Source organism: Callithrix jacchus, chromosome 3 (genome assembly GCF_049354715.1).
Source record: "Callithrix jacchus isolate 240 chromosome 3, calJac240_pri, whole genome shotgun sequence".
NCBI classification, from domain to species: Eukaryota; Metazoa; Chordata; class Mammalia; order Primates; family Cebidae; genus Callithrix; species Callithrix jacchus.
Window position 1 is genome coordinate 182,121,250 of NC_133504.1, and position 16,038 is coordinate 182,137,287.

General features: G+C 34.4%; 1 long non-coding RNA gene and 1 other non-coding gene across 3 annotated transcripts in view; one reads left to right on the forward strand and one right to left on the reverse strand.

Moving 5' to 3' along the window:
- Positions 1-16,038, reverse strand: part of LOC118152350 (uncharacterized) — a 66,576-nt gene that overhangs the window by 16,056 nt on the left and 34,482 nt on the right. The gene's annotated exons all lie outside the window — the stretch shown is intronic.
- On the forward strand, positions 14,384-14,490 carry LOC118152502 (U6 spliceosomal RNA). Its single transcript, XR_004741263.1, has one exon. It is a non-coding gene; the product is annotated as a U6 spliceosomal RNA (small nuclear RNA).

Here is a 16,038-nt window from a genome sequence, read left to right on the forward strand (position 1 = left end):
ATCTTGAAAGACTTAAGGGAAAAAAAAAATGTGTAAAGATGGCTTTAAAAAGTGAAAAGAGAGAAAAATATAAATGCAGTAAAATGAGAATTTAGCTACATGGACTGAGCTACAATTTGTCATTCAGAGTGCAAAAGAGATATTTGTGAGTTTAGAATATGTTCCATATTTATAATTTTTATATATTTGTGTTCTCATTTTTGTTATTTCCATTTCAACTTGCTTTTATCTTATGTTATATATAGTATCTATGTATAATTTATAAAAATGAAAAAATACATAATAAAATATTTTGGAATGCATGCTATAAATCTGATAGCTGAGCATGATCAATGAATCTTTGAAGCCCAGAAATAAATTTATGCATTATACATACAGTCGATTGATCACCAAGAAGGATGCCAAAATCACGCAATAGGGAAAGTAAAATCTTTTCAATAAATTGTTTTGGAAAAGCTGGGTACTCACATGCAAGAGAATGAATTTGGACCCTTCACATACACTATACATAAAAATCTACTTAAAATGGATAAAAGACAGACATAAGACCTGAACTATAAAACTATTAGGAAAAAACACGGGGACAAACTATATGGCATTGGTCTGGGCAATGCTTTTTTTGGAATTGACCCCCAAAGCTCAGCCAACATAAAACAAAAATAGACAAATGGAAATTCATCAAACTAAAAAGCTTCTGCACAGCAAAGTAAACAAGTAATAGATTGAAGAAGCGATCTACAGAATGGAAAAACAGTGTTTGCAAGCCATACATCTGATAAGGCATTAGTATTCAAAATATATTAGAAGCTCAAACAGCTCAATAGCAAGAAAACAACCTGATTAAAAAAACTGGAAAGAGGATCCGAATAGATACTTCTCCAAAGAAGACATAAAAATGGCAAACAGTGATGTAGAAAAATTCTGAACCTCAAAAAAGAAGTCAAAAAATGGCAAACAATTATGTAAAAAAAATTGCCAATGTCACGAATTAGGCAAATTCAAAGTAAAAGTACAATGAGACGTTACCTCACACCTGTCAGGATGGCTACTAAATATGTAAAAAGAAAAGGTTTTGGTGAAGATGTGAAAATAATGTAAAGACTTGACTACTATTGGTGAGAATGTTGACTGGTAGAGCCACTTTGGAAAACAGTATAAAGGTTTCTCCAAATATTAAAAATAAAACTACCATATGGTCCAGCAATTCCTTTTCTGTGTCTGTGTGTATATGTACATACATATACACACACTCAATAAATGATTGAAATAAGAATCTCAAAGAGCTATTAGAATGCCCATGTTTATTGCAGTACTAGTCACAGTAGTCAAGATATAGAAACAACCCAGATGTGATGAATAGGTAAAGAAAATGTGATATAGACACGTGCTGGAACATTACTCAGGCTTTAAAAAGAAATAAATTATACATTTGTTACAGTATGGATGGATCTGGAGGACACTATTCTAAATGAAGTAGCCAGTCTCAGAAAGGCAAATACTGTATGATTCCACTTACGTGAGGTGTCTACAATAGTCAAACTCAGAGAATTAAACAGAGTGGTGATTGCCAGAGTCTGGGTTAGGGGAAGGATAAGTTGTTATTCAAAGGTATACAACTTTGGTTATGCAAAATAAATAGGTTGTAAATATTTCAGCACAACACAGTGCCTGGAGTTGACAGTGGCATATTTCATACTCAAAAATTTGTTCAGAGAGTAGATCACATGTTAAGAATTCTTACCACACACTCACAAGACTAAGATTTTTATCTGAATATTTTATGATTTCAGCTTATATTTTACTTGATCATCTACAACTCCGAATTTATCTAACAGAATCTTAATTCTAATTCAACATTCTGTAGTGTAACAATAACAAGACTGTGGCTTAGAGTTAATAAAACCGTAAAATTGAGTATGGTTAAAGGTATCCTTTATACTTAAATGATCATTGTAATGTGAGCCCAAGTAGGCAGATTTAACAGGGCTTCTTTGATTGGCAACAGCAATTTAGTCCTGCTCCCTGCCTCTCTCTTTCCCCTTCAGAGTGAGATGGTTTTTAGCTGCATTGTTGGTATACGTGCAGCACACTGGTTAAATTTTAGGGAAAAGTGTCCCTTCCCAGAAGAGAGAGCGCAATTTGGCCCCCATATGGTATATCATCCATTATATATATATATACACACACACACACACACATACACACACACACATATGCACACACATATATGTATACATATATATATACATATATATGTATATAACATATATTTCTTGCTTAGACACATCTTATCAGACAACATCAAATAATCATGAGACTTTGATAAAAAAATAACATTTTGATCTTTAAAAGATGTATAGGAAATGTGAAGGAAAGGGAGAAGAAATAAACAATAGTATTCAATGAGGTTTAATTATACATTTGTCCTTAACATTTTCTTCGGGGTATGTTTACAATTTGCAATTTCATGTTTCCTGGATATAAATACATGCGGCATGTGTGTCTTCCAAATGAAAAGCAGTAGATGGTTAATCATCTGGTGAAGAAATTTTAGAATATTACACCCACATTGAATATCAGGACAAAGCTTCTCTGAGTAAGAAACAGAGAAGTGATTGCTGTTTTTTCATTTGTTTCTTTTCTCTCACACTAGAAGACACGAGATACTTGGAGATGAAGTATCATTGCGATTGTCTCTGAAAGCTAAATACATATCCAAAAATATTGATTGTAAAAAGCGCTGGGGTGGCCAATGTCCCAATAACTTGATTAGTCTGGAAATGCAAGCTAATGCTTATGAGCACTGTAAAATTAAATTCTAAATAGATGTACTGTTACTCTTAGGATAATAGCACTACCAGTTTCCCTATGTGTACTTTTGTGGTGAGAAAATAAGATTTTCTTTCAAGAAAAAAAAGAATATTGGAGACTCTTAGGTTAAATTAGACACTGCTGTAGAAAAATAGGTGTTAAATTTATTGATTCTTATTTCATGACCGAAACGATGTCAAGGTACTACCTTAAGGACCCCATCCTTGCTGTTCCAACTGTCTGGAATGTTCTCATTCCCAAATACATCTAGCTCCTTTTGACTCTCCAAGTCTCTTCAAGTGTTACCTTTCTCACAAGCATTCCCTGTACACTTCTCCTAAATATACTGCCTCTTAGCCCAGTACTGCATGTGTTCTACTACTCTATGTTTTATTTATCACTACCTACCAACCTATTATCTATCCTGCTTGTTTACTATGCTCACAATGGGCTGTGTACTGTCTGCCTCTTCCACAAGGAAGAAAGCTCATGAAATAGGGACATTTGGGGCCAGGTGCCATGGTTCACACCTGTAATCTCAGCACTTTTGGAGGCTAAGGTGGACAGATAATGAGGTCAACAGATCGAGATCATACTGGTCACCATGGTGAAACCCCATCTCTACGAAAAAGAAAAAAAAATTAGCTGTGGTGGTGCACGCCTATAGTCTCAGCTACTTGGGAGTCTGGGGCAGTAGAATTGCTTGAACCTGGGCGGTGGAGGTTGCATTGAGCTGAAATCATGCCACTCCAGCCTAGTACCTAAGCAAGGCTCCCTCTGGAAAAAAAAAAAAAGGACATTTGTTTATTGTGTTCACTGTTACATCTCCGCTTTTTAGACTAAGGCCTGGCATATAATTAGGACTTAATAAATATTTTTTGAAAGGTACATATGATTTTATTTACTTCTCACAACCAAGAAAAGTAGATGTTATCTGTGCCCTTAGCTAAATAAATGGAATTCCCAAAGATAGCAAATAACTTGCTTGAAAGCTCAGAGCAAGGAATAGTTTTTCTCTGAGACAAGAAATATGAAAAAGGAGAGCGAGGAAGCTGGATGATACAGCTAAGGTGGGGTAGGAAGGGAGGTCAGATTTGCCATGTGGTTACTCAAGATGTTAGGGAGACGTCAATAAAGAGAAAGTAGGAAAATGAATTTCAGATCTTAGCAGAGATGGACGGAATTACAGTGCAGTGTCTATGAACAGAGGGAGTTCCTGGAAAATGGAGATGTTCAAGGATGATGTGAATGATTAGAATTCAGGACGGTTGCAGTGATGATTATATTCTGAAAAAAAAAACATAGATCAGATGTTTTTTAAGGACCCTGCACGATTTCCAAATATAAATTTTTAATAACATTTGGCTGCCAATGATGCCAATTACTAAGCTTCTTTGGAAAAAGAAAGGCTGGGATTTCCAATAGAAGTAACAAAAAAGTCACGTTGTTCTATTTTGAAAAACTAAATTATAGCTCCAAGGAGAAAGCTTGGGGATGATGGAAATAGCCTTCCCAGAGCAACTACTGTACCAAACGCTGTGCAAGTCACCCCACTTGCATTTTCTGTTTTTCTGCACATCACCGTTTTAAATGAGGATCCTCAGATTAGAAGTCCAATGACCTGCTCAAGGTGAACACAGTGAGAAACGTGCAGATGTAAGACACGAGGATCCTTTCAAACTCACTCCCAGCTCTATGCTTTGCCAACTGTATTCTAGCTAGATTTGTTAAAAATAGGAAACAAATTAGTTCAAAAATATAGACAAATGAATAGAGAGCAACTTAAGAGTATTTTTGTGGCTCAGATAAAGACATCTGAAACTTTGCAAATTAGCTTTGCTTATCTTAGAAAAACAATTTAAAAGTATTTAAAACCACTCGTGATGATGAGTTCTAAACTTGAGCTAAGCGGAATTGAAGCAATCAAGCACCAGTGAACCTGCATTGGCCATTATTTTCCACTTTAGAAGTTGAAAGAAAAATGGTTAAATGTTTCAGAATAGAACACTCCAGTATATTCATAACTTACTGTATATTTTTAAAAGATAACTTTAAGGTAACTTTGCTGATTGATTCATTCATTTATTACTCATAATGTTTAAAAATATCACCATGTTTTATACAGTTTTATGTTTGTCTTTTGAATTTGTTTAACGTAAAAGAAACAATGACTCTATAAATTACAGAAATTAGAAAAAAAAATCGTAAATTACATTCTCAAAATATTTGCTCTCCAGAAACAAACTGTGTTTATCAGACAACTTGGCATGGATTTATTAGTTAGCTAGTAATATAACAATAACAAACAGTTATGTAATATTTATTCTGTGGCTACACTTTTCTATATAACTAAGTTAATCTTCACCTCAAATAGAACATGCTATTGTATTTTCACTTAATAATAGTGGAAACTGCAGCAGAGATGTAAGAAATGTGCTCAAGGATACACAACCAGTGTCATATTTAGCACCGGACTAGAAATTTGGGGGAATTAAAAAATCATACTTTAGATGTATCACCTGTTTTTAAAAATTTAAAAATCTGAACGATTTGATTATTGCGTTCATTAGTACACTGATCAATGAATGAATCAATAAATTACATAATTAACAAAAGCACCAAAGAACAACGTATATTATATGATCAAATGCTGTCTTTGTGGTTATCAAATTGAAATTTTTGGAAATCTATGGACAAAGGAACACAGAGTAGAACTGGTGTTTCAGGAAAACAAAATAATAGTGAGCTTTAGAAAAGAAAAAGTAATCTATACATTTTAGAGATACAGAAACATGTGTGATATGTTCTCAACATCTTTCCAGTGGGAAAGATTATAAACAAATAATTTCAAGAAGGTTTAGTTTAGGTGATGATAGAATATCAATAAGATGTAGAAGTCTCACAGAAGAGAAAGACACGGTTGAGTGTTTTTTTTGATGTTGATAGAAAATTCATATGGAGAGCATCTGCAATTAAATTCAAATTACCATTCATGGCAAAGAGTTCTTGTGTCAGGGTCCCATGCTTTAAATTTGTTTGAACTCATTTTTTTAAACGCCAGTGAATCTTATTACTGAAAGTTGTACATATCCCATAAATAGAACATGGACCTTAGCTTAGTTTTCTGTTTTTTTGTGAAGCCAGATGATGTCTATGTCATTAGAGTTAATTAGTGCTTTAAGATTATTTCTTCAATTAGAAAAATATGCAGATGCCAAATTTTTACATGGACATTATCAACAAAACTGCTGATCTAATTCCACATTTCAGAGGATCTATACAAACAGCACAAACAGGACTACTTTTCTAAAACGTTTTCATAACTGTTCGAATTCCCTTTGTAGATCTGTTTTTCCATATTTGTATACTGTTCATCTTTTAAGAAAGTAGGAGATTATTGAGACTTAGGATTTCAAGTGGAGATGTGTCTAAGGGACTCAGAACAAATGTCAAGAGTGACAGCAGCCTAAGAGCATAATTACTTGCTTAATGACTCATAATTTATGCCCAGCAATGCATGCTGCGATGGATGGAACTATTGAGCACTTAGAGTGCAGATTTCAGATAATACCACCACAACAAAGGGAGTTTAGATAGGTCCAGAAATCAAAGGATTTTTACTAGTCATCAAAAAATGAAATTTTGTTTCCCATGTAGCTAATTGATAAAGCTTGAAGTTGACGAAGATTCAAAAAGTACATGAATTAAAATTTTAAATGCTCCAAAGATTATTGACAATATAGCATCAAGGAAAGGAATTAGAGTGCCATAAAAATAATTATCATGTTAAGTTCTACTGTGGAATACATTTCCGTTATTAAACCAATTTGGTCTTTCTTTGAATCCACAATGCTTATTTGGAAATTAATTATGAAGTTTTAGGAGAGGTGGAAATGAAGAATGGGAATGATATTTTTTAGTTACAACTAAATTTTAACAAAATTCTAGGCTCCTGACAATGCGATGAGTTAAATATGAACACTCTTCTCAAAAAAAAAGAACAAACGTGAGGACATTTTTATTTTGTGCAGTTAGAGTATGCACAATATTATCTTACAACTTGTGCATACTTCTTATATGTGTTAGCATAATGTGGCACATTTCTCAGTGAAACCAAACAGTGAGTAACTATTTAGTGGTGGACAAGTTCATAAAGTGAACATTTTATGTCCAGATTCATTGAATTCCTCCTTTACATGCAAAACAACCCGTAATTAGCTGACAGAATAGTTAACTGAGAATCTACCTCTCAAGAGAGCAAAACCAACCAGAAATTGTATTTCAAACCAAAAGGATATGTTATGTTGCAAACTATGTGCACTTTTTGAATATGGATACTCAAGCCTCATTTTTTTCTGGAGACAGTCTGGAATTAGGATATAGGTAACTTATCTCATTTTGAAAAGAACTCTTCTTCAATAATCTGGTTGGCGGCTTTCCTCAGTTTACTCAACTTTGCTGCCTGCAGCATCACATTGGTAAAGATAGGGTTTCAGAATATACACTTTTCAAAGTCATACCTAGTTCACTAATTAGCACAATCTTTTCCCAGCTGTTCTTTCTCTGTTTCTGCTGAATCTAATACCAAATCCCTCACAACTCACCAACCAGTGTATGAAGCCTTCAGTGTCTAAGAGATAGAAACCCAACTAATCCCTGAAATGGTTATGGAGCAATGAAAATGAACACAACTATGGGATTCCAAACACAGCTTTGCTTTTAGGCTCTTTATCCTCTTCCAAAGGGACTCTAGTTTATTTACAGCTAACTAAGATGTTGGAAAAACACCTCAATCTCTGCTCACAGAATCCTCAGTGTGCTATGTATGTGGCCTCTCCATTTTGCTTTTACTTTCCACTTTGTAAAGTGTCCTTTACAAACAGGGTATGTCCTATAGAAACACTGTTGTTTACTTGTTCCTCAAAGAGATTAAAAGGGTAGGAATTTGTTCTAGTTTATCAAAACTAAACATACACTAAATTGTATCTTCAGGAAATAGAAGAGTCCTAGACTAACCCCAATTTTCCTTTGCCGTCTTTCTTAACATGCAGATCTTTGTTTTGAGAGTGAAGAGGCAGTCTGGATACTAATAGAATCATTACAGGCCAATGTGTATAATGTGCCGGCACTTTACAAAAGAACTTTGAACAACCAGGGGAAGCAACAGAATACATTGTCAAACTGTGCACTAAAAATAAAGTTTAACAGTAACTCAAAAGCCAAAGTGTTCTCATGTCTGTAATGGATTTCCCTGTCAATTCAGTACCCTGGGCCCCTTACTGCAGTAGCAGTAAGTACAATTTATTAATCAATTGAAGGGTGAGAAAGACCATTGCTAACAATGTATCTTAAAGGATAAATTATATATATTTAGTGTCAAGCAAATTCTAATGTCTTTACATGTTGTAATTCAACTCATTGAGTCTTTATTGGTATCTCCACAAAGAAAGAATCAAGCAAAAAATGTAGAAAGATATTCCCATGTTTCAAAGAATAAGAAGAGCAAACACTTTGCATGAATATCTGGGTATACGAAATACTTATAAATGAATTTTTAATGGATGCATTTTCAGTATGATCTATGTATGTATGTATGTATGTATGTATGTATATTTACACTTAAATACTCATGATTTTTGAGTGAATCATCCAAGTGTATTAAAAATCCTTAAGGCCAGGCATGGTGGCTCAAGTCTGTAATCCCAGCAATCTGAGAGGCCAAGGTGGGCAGATCACAAGATCGGGAGATTGAGACCATCCTGGATAACACCATGCTGAAACCCCATCTCTACCAAAAATACAAAAACTTAGCCAGGCATGGTGGCATGTACCTGTAGTTCCAGTTACTCGGGAGGCTGAGGCAGGAGAATCACTTGAACTCAGGAGGCAGAGGTTGCAGTGAGCTGAGATCGAGCCACTGCACTCCAGCCTGAGTGACAAAGAAAGACTGTCTCAAAAACAAAATAAAACAAAACAAGCAAAAACACCCTTATTCAGAGGTCAGAAGATTCAGGTTTAAGCTCTAACCCTGACAACAACCACAAACTTTTGAAATAGCCTGTTGATCTCCGCATAGCTCACCTTCCACCTATGCCAGGCTTTCCTGGAACTTTCAGTAGTATTCCCCAAAACAAGTCTGGTTTACTACTTGAAGTGCTAGAAACCACCAAACATAAATGTAACCCGTTTCTTGCACTCTTTCCTATTTTCCCCTGTGACTATGAAAGTACTGTCCTCTGTGTTATTTTCCCATTGCTACATGACAAATGAGCACATAAATAAAGGCTTAAAAACAACAAAACTCCTTATTGTCTCTAAGTTTCCCTGTGTTGGAATTTCTGGGATGTCTAGCTAGGTCCTCTGCTTCAGAATCTCACTGGTCTCCCTCAAGTAAAATGTTGTCTGGTGCTGAATTTTTACCGCCAGTTCCAAGTTCATACAGTTTGTTGGAATTAATTCCTTGTGGCTAAAATGACTGTGGGCCTAAGCTTTTTGCTGGCTGTTGATGTGATGCAAGGGGCCACTTTCGACTCCTGGAGGTTGGCTACAGTTCCTTGCTATGTGGTCCTCTTGATACGATCGCTGTATCAGAAAATCTTACTCTTTCACAGCCACCAGTGGGTAAAGACTTTCCAGAGGAAGGTCTAGGCACCTCTTTTAGGGCTCGATTAAGCCAGGCCCACTCAGGAGGCTCTCTCTTTGGATAAAATAAACTGGTTGTCTACAAATAAGGATAACTTGGTTTCTTTTTCTTTCCTATGTAGCTAGTTTACATTTTAAACTCATCTTATTAGACAGCAATTGAAATACAACAGTATTTGTTGTCTGATAAAATGAATATGTTTGTGATAGTACATTTTTAATTTTTGTCTTTGTTTTTGACTTGGAAATAAAGTACAGTGCTTGTAAGCAGCAGCATGCCTATGTTTGTTTTGATTTTTGTAAAATAATATTCTTTATGTTTAAAAATTTATCTTTCTCCTATTAATTTGTTGTGTGAATTTTCAAAAAAAAGAATAGATTTTCTTAATATGTTATTTGCGCTTATAAAATGACTTCTTCTTTAATACCTACTGTGACATAATTAATTCAGCTTATGATCTTGACTATATATATGCTCTTGTGATCAATGCCACTCCATACTTGGTGCATTTAGAAATTTTTAATATTTTTTCCTATATATGAATGAATTTTGCCCAGAATTTCAGTTGTCATGCATGACTTATTCTATTTTGGTTTTAAAAACTGAAATGAGTTGGAAATTTTTTTCTGCTTCTGTTGATCGAAAATAGTTTTACATGATAAAGATTACCTAGTTTTTGTAATTTTATAGAAGTGTCAGAACCTAGTATTAACTACTAAAATTCTTTTAGTTCATGTATTTCTTTTAAAATCAATTTGTGCTTTTTTTAAATTTGATATTTTACTTAACTGGAATACAGTTGTTGATGTTTTAAAATTTTAGTCTTTCTTTTCTCCTCTATTTATTTGTGCCTTTTCTGTTTTACTTGATTAGTCTTGACAAAAAAAAAGTTACCTATTTTGCAATTAGTCCAGAGTTAGTTTTATGATTTTTAACCCTCCTTGTTGTTTTATTTTCTATTTAATGTATGTTTTTTTCTCCTATTTCACAATTTTCTTCTTTTCAATATCATCGTGTCTCTTCTGTTTGTTTGAGACTTTAAAGCTGAAACCCAGCCCCCTCTTCTTTCCCCATCTGCTCCAACTCCTCTTGTTCCTCCAACACTTTCTTCCTCCTCCTCCCCTTCTCCTCCCCTCTTCCTCCTCCTTTCTTCCTCCTCCTCCTCTTCTTCTTTTTCTTTTTCTTCTCCTTTTTATTCTGCTTTTCTTCTTCATTTATGGCTTAGAACATTTAGGGATACTCTCATTCTTTGACAGTATTTAACTACATATTTCAGATTTTGACATATAGTGTTTTTAATTGGAATTCAGATGAATGTATTTTGTAATTTCAATTGCTCTTTTCTCTTTATCTTATAACATTTAAAAGAACATAGTTCATAATTTTGCTAATTCAATTGAACTTTGCTCCAAATATGTTAATTACAAAATTGTAATTTTTAGAAAATAAATGAGACTTATTTTATAATGTAGTTTGTGACCAAAATTTACAAATGTTTTCTAAAAAATTACTTGTGTGTGTGCAAGTTTCTCCCTTTTTTCCCTCTTTCTGTTTGTGCATTAGTCCATTTTTTTTCTTTTTCTTTTTTTTCTTTTTTTTTTTTTTTTGCTATAAAGAAACAACTGAGACTGAGTAATTTAAAAAAATAAAAGAAGTTCAGTAGGTTCACAGTTCTGAAGGCTGTACAGGGACCATGGTGCCAGCACCTGCTCAGCTTCTAGCGAAGTGTCAGGGAGCTTTTACTCATGGTGCAAAGTGAAGCAGGAGCAGGCAGTCACTAGATGGGATTGTGAGCATGAGACATGGAGTTAAAGAGAGAAAGGAAAAGGGGAAGATCCCAGACTCCTTTAAGCAATCAGATCTTCTGTAAACAAACTGAAGGAGAACTAACTCATTACCAAGCAGATGACTGTAAGCTATTCATGATGGAGTCACACCCCCATGACCCAAACATCTCCCACCAGGCCTCGTGTTCAATATTAAAGATCACATTTCAACACAAAATTTGGAGGAGACAAACACATAAATCATATCATTCTCTCTATCCCAACATCTGTCTTTATCCTTCCATCCCTCTTTTTCAATCTTAGCTTTAGCCTTTGGATTTTATCACTTGATTCTTTATATTTTCTATATTCTTAATGATTATTTTTGCTGCTTGACCTAATCATTTCTAATAAAGTTTTATTTACAATTTGTCAGGATTGTGTTATGGTGATTCTTAAAGATATCTCTTTGTAGGCCAGGTGTAGTGGCTCACACTTGTAATCCCAAAACTTTGAGAGGCTGAGGTGGGTTGATCATGAGGTCATTAGTTTTAGACCAGCATGGTCAACATAGTGAAACTTTGTCTCTACTAAAAATAAAAATTAAAAAAATAGCTGGACGTGGTGGCAATTGCATGTAATCCCAGCTACTTGAGAAGCTGAGGCAGGAGAATTGCTTGCACCCAGGAGGTGGAGTTGCAGCAAGCACAGATCACCCCACTGCACAACTACTATAGAAAAAAATTCCTATAGTAGTTGGTATAGCGCCAAAAAGACAGGATCCTCCAAGGTACATGGTTTCTATAGTGAGAAAAGAGAACCACATCTAGTCTTTCTCATGTTTAAAGACACTTCTCAGAAAGCCAACTTTGGCCTCACCCTATAGGTAAAGAAGGGGTAACAGCATGAGCAGAATACATGAGGCCAAGTGGAAACAAAGCAAGGTGTAGAGTCCATGGGAGCCAGCACACAGGTCTTTGTGGTGGCCCTGTGTACTCGACAGCGGTGGTGCTCAATCAGAGTAATTAGCCAACAGCATAGCCCGCCTGCAAAGCTGAGCTGGTGGCTCCCATAATTTGTAGAATCTGGCTTGAATCCCAGCCAACAGCCCCAGCTACAAACCCCACTCCAAGCCCCTGCCCAGAAAGGGTGATGCTCACCAAAGTGCAATTTGGCAAAGAGCAGGGACATTACCAGACCCAGAGTTTAAATGGTGCTCATGTCATTCTCAAAGCTTAACCCAAGTCACCACCTAGGCAGGGAGGCAAACCTCAACCATGCATCTTTATCAACCATGACAGCTGGTCTTATTTGTCCAAAGAGGCAACTCCAAATACCCCTGGGGCCCAGCTTACTGCTCTGTCCAATTTCAGATCTCAAATATTATACCACCTGGCAAGGGAACATGCCCTGTGATTTGGCCCAATCAGAGTCAACCTCAATGCCCAGCCATCAGCTCTGCTTGATTGAAGAATTAAGTCAGTCATCCACCTAACAGGGAGGCCCAGCCATCAGTCCCACCTAGAATCACAGCCTATAATAAATAGTAAACTCTATCTCTGCCAAGAGAATATGAAAGAGGTGGCTATCTCCTTAATTGTGCAGAATTCGAGAATTGCAAACATCCAGGAAATCATGACACCTATAAAACAAAATCCCATCATTGAGCCCTAAAAAACTGAGACCTATGAAATAACACACAAATAGTTTAAAATTAATCCTCTTGAATGAATTTAGTAAACTATAAAAACATGTGAATATAAAATAAAGGAAATATAAAATTAATATATATACACAAATAATGAGTTTAACAAAAAATATAAATTTTTTAAAAAAGAGGCCAGGCACAGTGCTTTATGCCTGTAACCTCAGCACTTTGGGAGGCCAAGGCAGGCAGATCACTTGACATCAGGAGTTTGAAATCAGCCTGGCCAATATGGCAAAACCTCATAGCTACTAAAAATACAAAAATTAGCCAGGTGTGGTGGCATGCACCTGTAGCCCCAACTCCTCAGGAGACTGAGGCACAAGAATGGCTTAAACCCAGGAGGTGGAAGTTGCAGTGAGTTGAGAGTGTGCCACTGTACTCCAGCCTGGGCAAGAGAGTGAGACTCTGTCTCTAAAAAAGAAAAACAAAATAGAAGTCTTAGAGATATGGAATATAATGAGTAAACCAAAAAAAAATGCAATAAAAAACTTCAACAACAGACTCAATCTGTGAGCTCAAACACAGAACATTTGAAATTATCCAGCCAGAGGAACAAAAGAATGAAAAAGAATAAGGAAAGTCTATGGGGATTATAGAACATCAACAATAGACCTAATTTTCATATAATAGAAATTCCAGAAGAAGAAAAGTAAGAAAAAGGCAAAAGGGAATATTTAAAGAAATGATAGCTAAAAACGTCCCAAATCTGATGCCAACATACAAGTACAGGAAGCAAAGAGGTTTTTAATCAAAAGAGGAGTTTACTAAGGCACATAATAATCAATACAAAAACCAGGGACAAAAAAATTCTGAAAGCTGAAAAAGTTTAAAAACGTCACATAAAAAAGAGTCTCAATAAGACTACAGATTTATTAACAGAAACCCTGGAGGACAGAAAAAAGTGGGGTGATATATTCTATCACATCCTAAAGGAAAAAAATGCCATGCAAAAATAAATTATTCAGCTAAGCTGTCCTCCATAAATGAGGGAGAAAAAAGAACATTTTCAGATGAACAAAAGCTAAGGGAGTTCATCAACGCTAGGCCTACCTTACAGAAATTACTAAAGGGAGTTATTCAAACTATGCAAAGGCACTCATTCATAACATAAGACATATGAAAGTGAAACACTCAATGGCATAAGGAATACAGAGTCATATTCAAGACACTCTGCACTGAAAATGGAAGTGTGCAACGCAATTTCATCTCTACTGTGATGGTTAATGGATAAATCTATTACAAGAACTTTAGCTAAGATTAATTGCCGGGGAATGAAAATTATAAAATAGTATAAATTTTGCCATTAAAACATAAAATATGGGAAAGAATTAAAGTGCACTGTTATATGAGATCAAAGTTAACTTACTATCAGCTTGAAATAGCCTGCTACATGTTTTATGTAAATATTAAGGTAACCAAAAATAAAAATACATAATAAATATTAAAAACATAAGTGTGCTCACTTTGGCACCACATATACTAAAACTGGAAAGATACAGAGAAGATTAGCATGGTCCCTGCACATGGATGGCCCACAAATTTGTGAAGCATTCCATATATTTAAAAAAAAAGCATCGCCTGAAAATAAATAAATAAATAAAAATTAAAAAATAAAACCATAAATAGGGTTATTCAAAGCATATCACTGCAGAGACCTATCAAACCACAAAGGAATACAACTATAGAGCAATAAGGACATTACATGTATACAAAGTAACCAGAAAACTAATCTCTAAATGACGATGATAAGTCATTCTCTATGTATTTGAAAGTAAATGGAATAAATTCTTTAATAAAAAAGAAACAGGGTAGCCAAATAGATAAATAAATAAAAATAAACAAGAGCAAACACTCAAATATATGCTGTCTACAAGAAACTCACCTCATCTTCAAGGACATATGCTGACTGCAGGTAAAGCGATTAAGAAGGATACTTCATGCAAATAAACACATTGACCAATGGAACAGACGAGAGAGCTCAAAAATGAACCCATATGCTTATGGCCAATTGATTTTTGACCCAACAGTACACAATGAGAAAAACACAATCTCTTCAAAAGAGGATGTTGGGAAAATTAGATATTTACATAGAGGATAAAACTGAACTTTTCCTGATACCATATATAAAATTCAACTGAAAATGAACGAAGACATAAACATAACATATAAAACTGTAAAACGAGTAGAAGAAAACAGGGGAAATGCTATACAATATTGGTCAGCAATGATTTGTTAGAATTGACCCCTGAAGTTCAGACAACAAAAACAAAAGGAATGAGTGAGGTACTTAAAACTCAGAGCCATCTACACAACAAAGTAAACAGTTAACAGAGTGAAGAGGCAGCCTTCTGAATGGGGGAAAATATCTGTAAGCCATACGTTTAATTTAAGGCTAGTATACAAAATAAATGAGAAACTCAATAGTAAAAAAGCAAATAACCTGATTTTAAAAAGGACAAAATACCTGAGTAGCCATTTCTCAAAGAAAGATAAGAAAATAAAAACTAACAATAAAATTTAAAAGATTGCTTAAGAAAAAATATTTCTGTGTAAATAATGTGTTAATGCTTATTTAATTTTTTAGAATAAAAACGTTCGGAAGGAAACATATCTTTTACATAATTATTTTTAAATTTAAACTTTAAAATATTGTATGAGGTCATTAAAAATGTGAAGTTTTATATTCATTTTAAGTTCCATTTGATTAAGATCAAGAATTGGAGTGTAATATTTCACAGTTTTAACCCCAGTTTATTTACTTACAATGAGACTTGGAAATGTCTCTTCACCATTAGGCTTCTTAGATTTTTCCTAAGATCGGAAGAAAAATATTTACTTGATATTTAACATGGCTAAAATTCACAACTAGTATTAAATAAATATTTATTTATTTAATTAAGTTGTTAAATAAATATTTATTTAACATTAGTTAAATAAACTAATAACAACTTATTTAATTAAGTTGTTAAATAAATATTTATTTAACATTAGTTGTGAATTTTAGCTAAGTTAATTTATGCACAATGATTCATATGCTTCCTGGTCCATACTAAGTAATATTTAAATTATAGCTATTTTGGTGATTTTAGCAATAATTATAATCAGGAAAA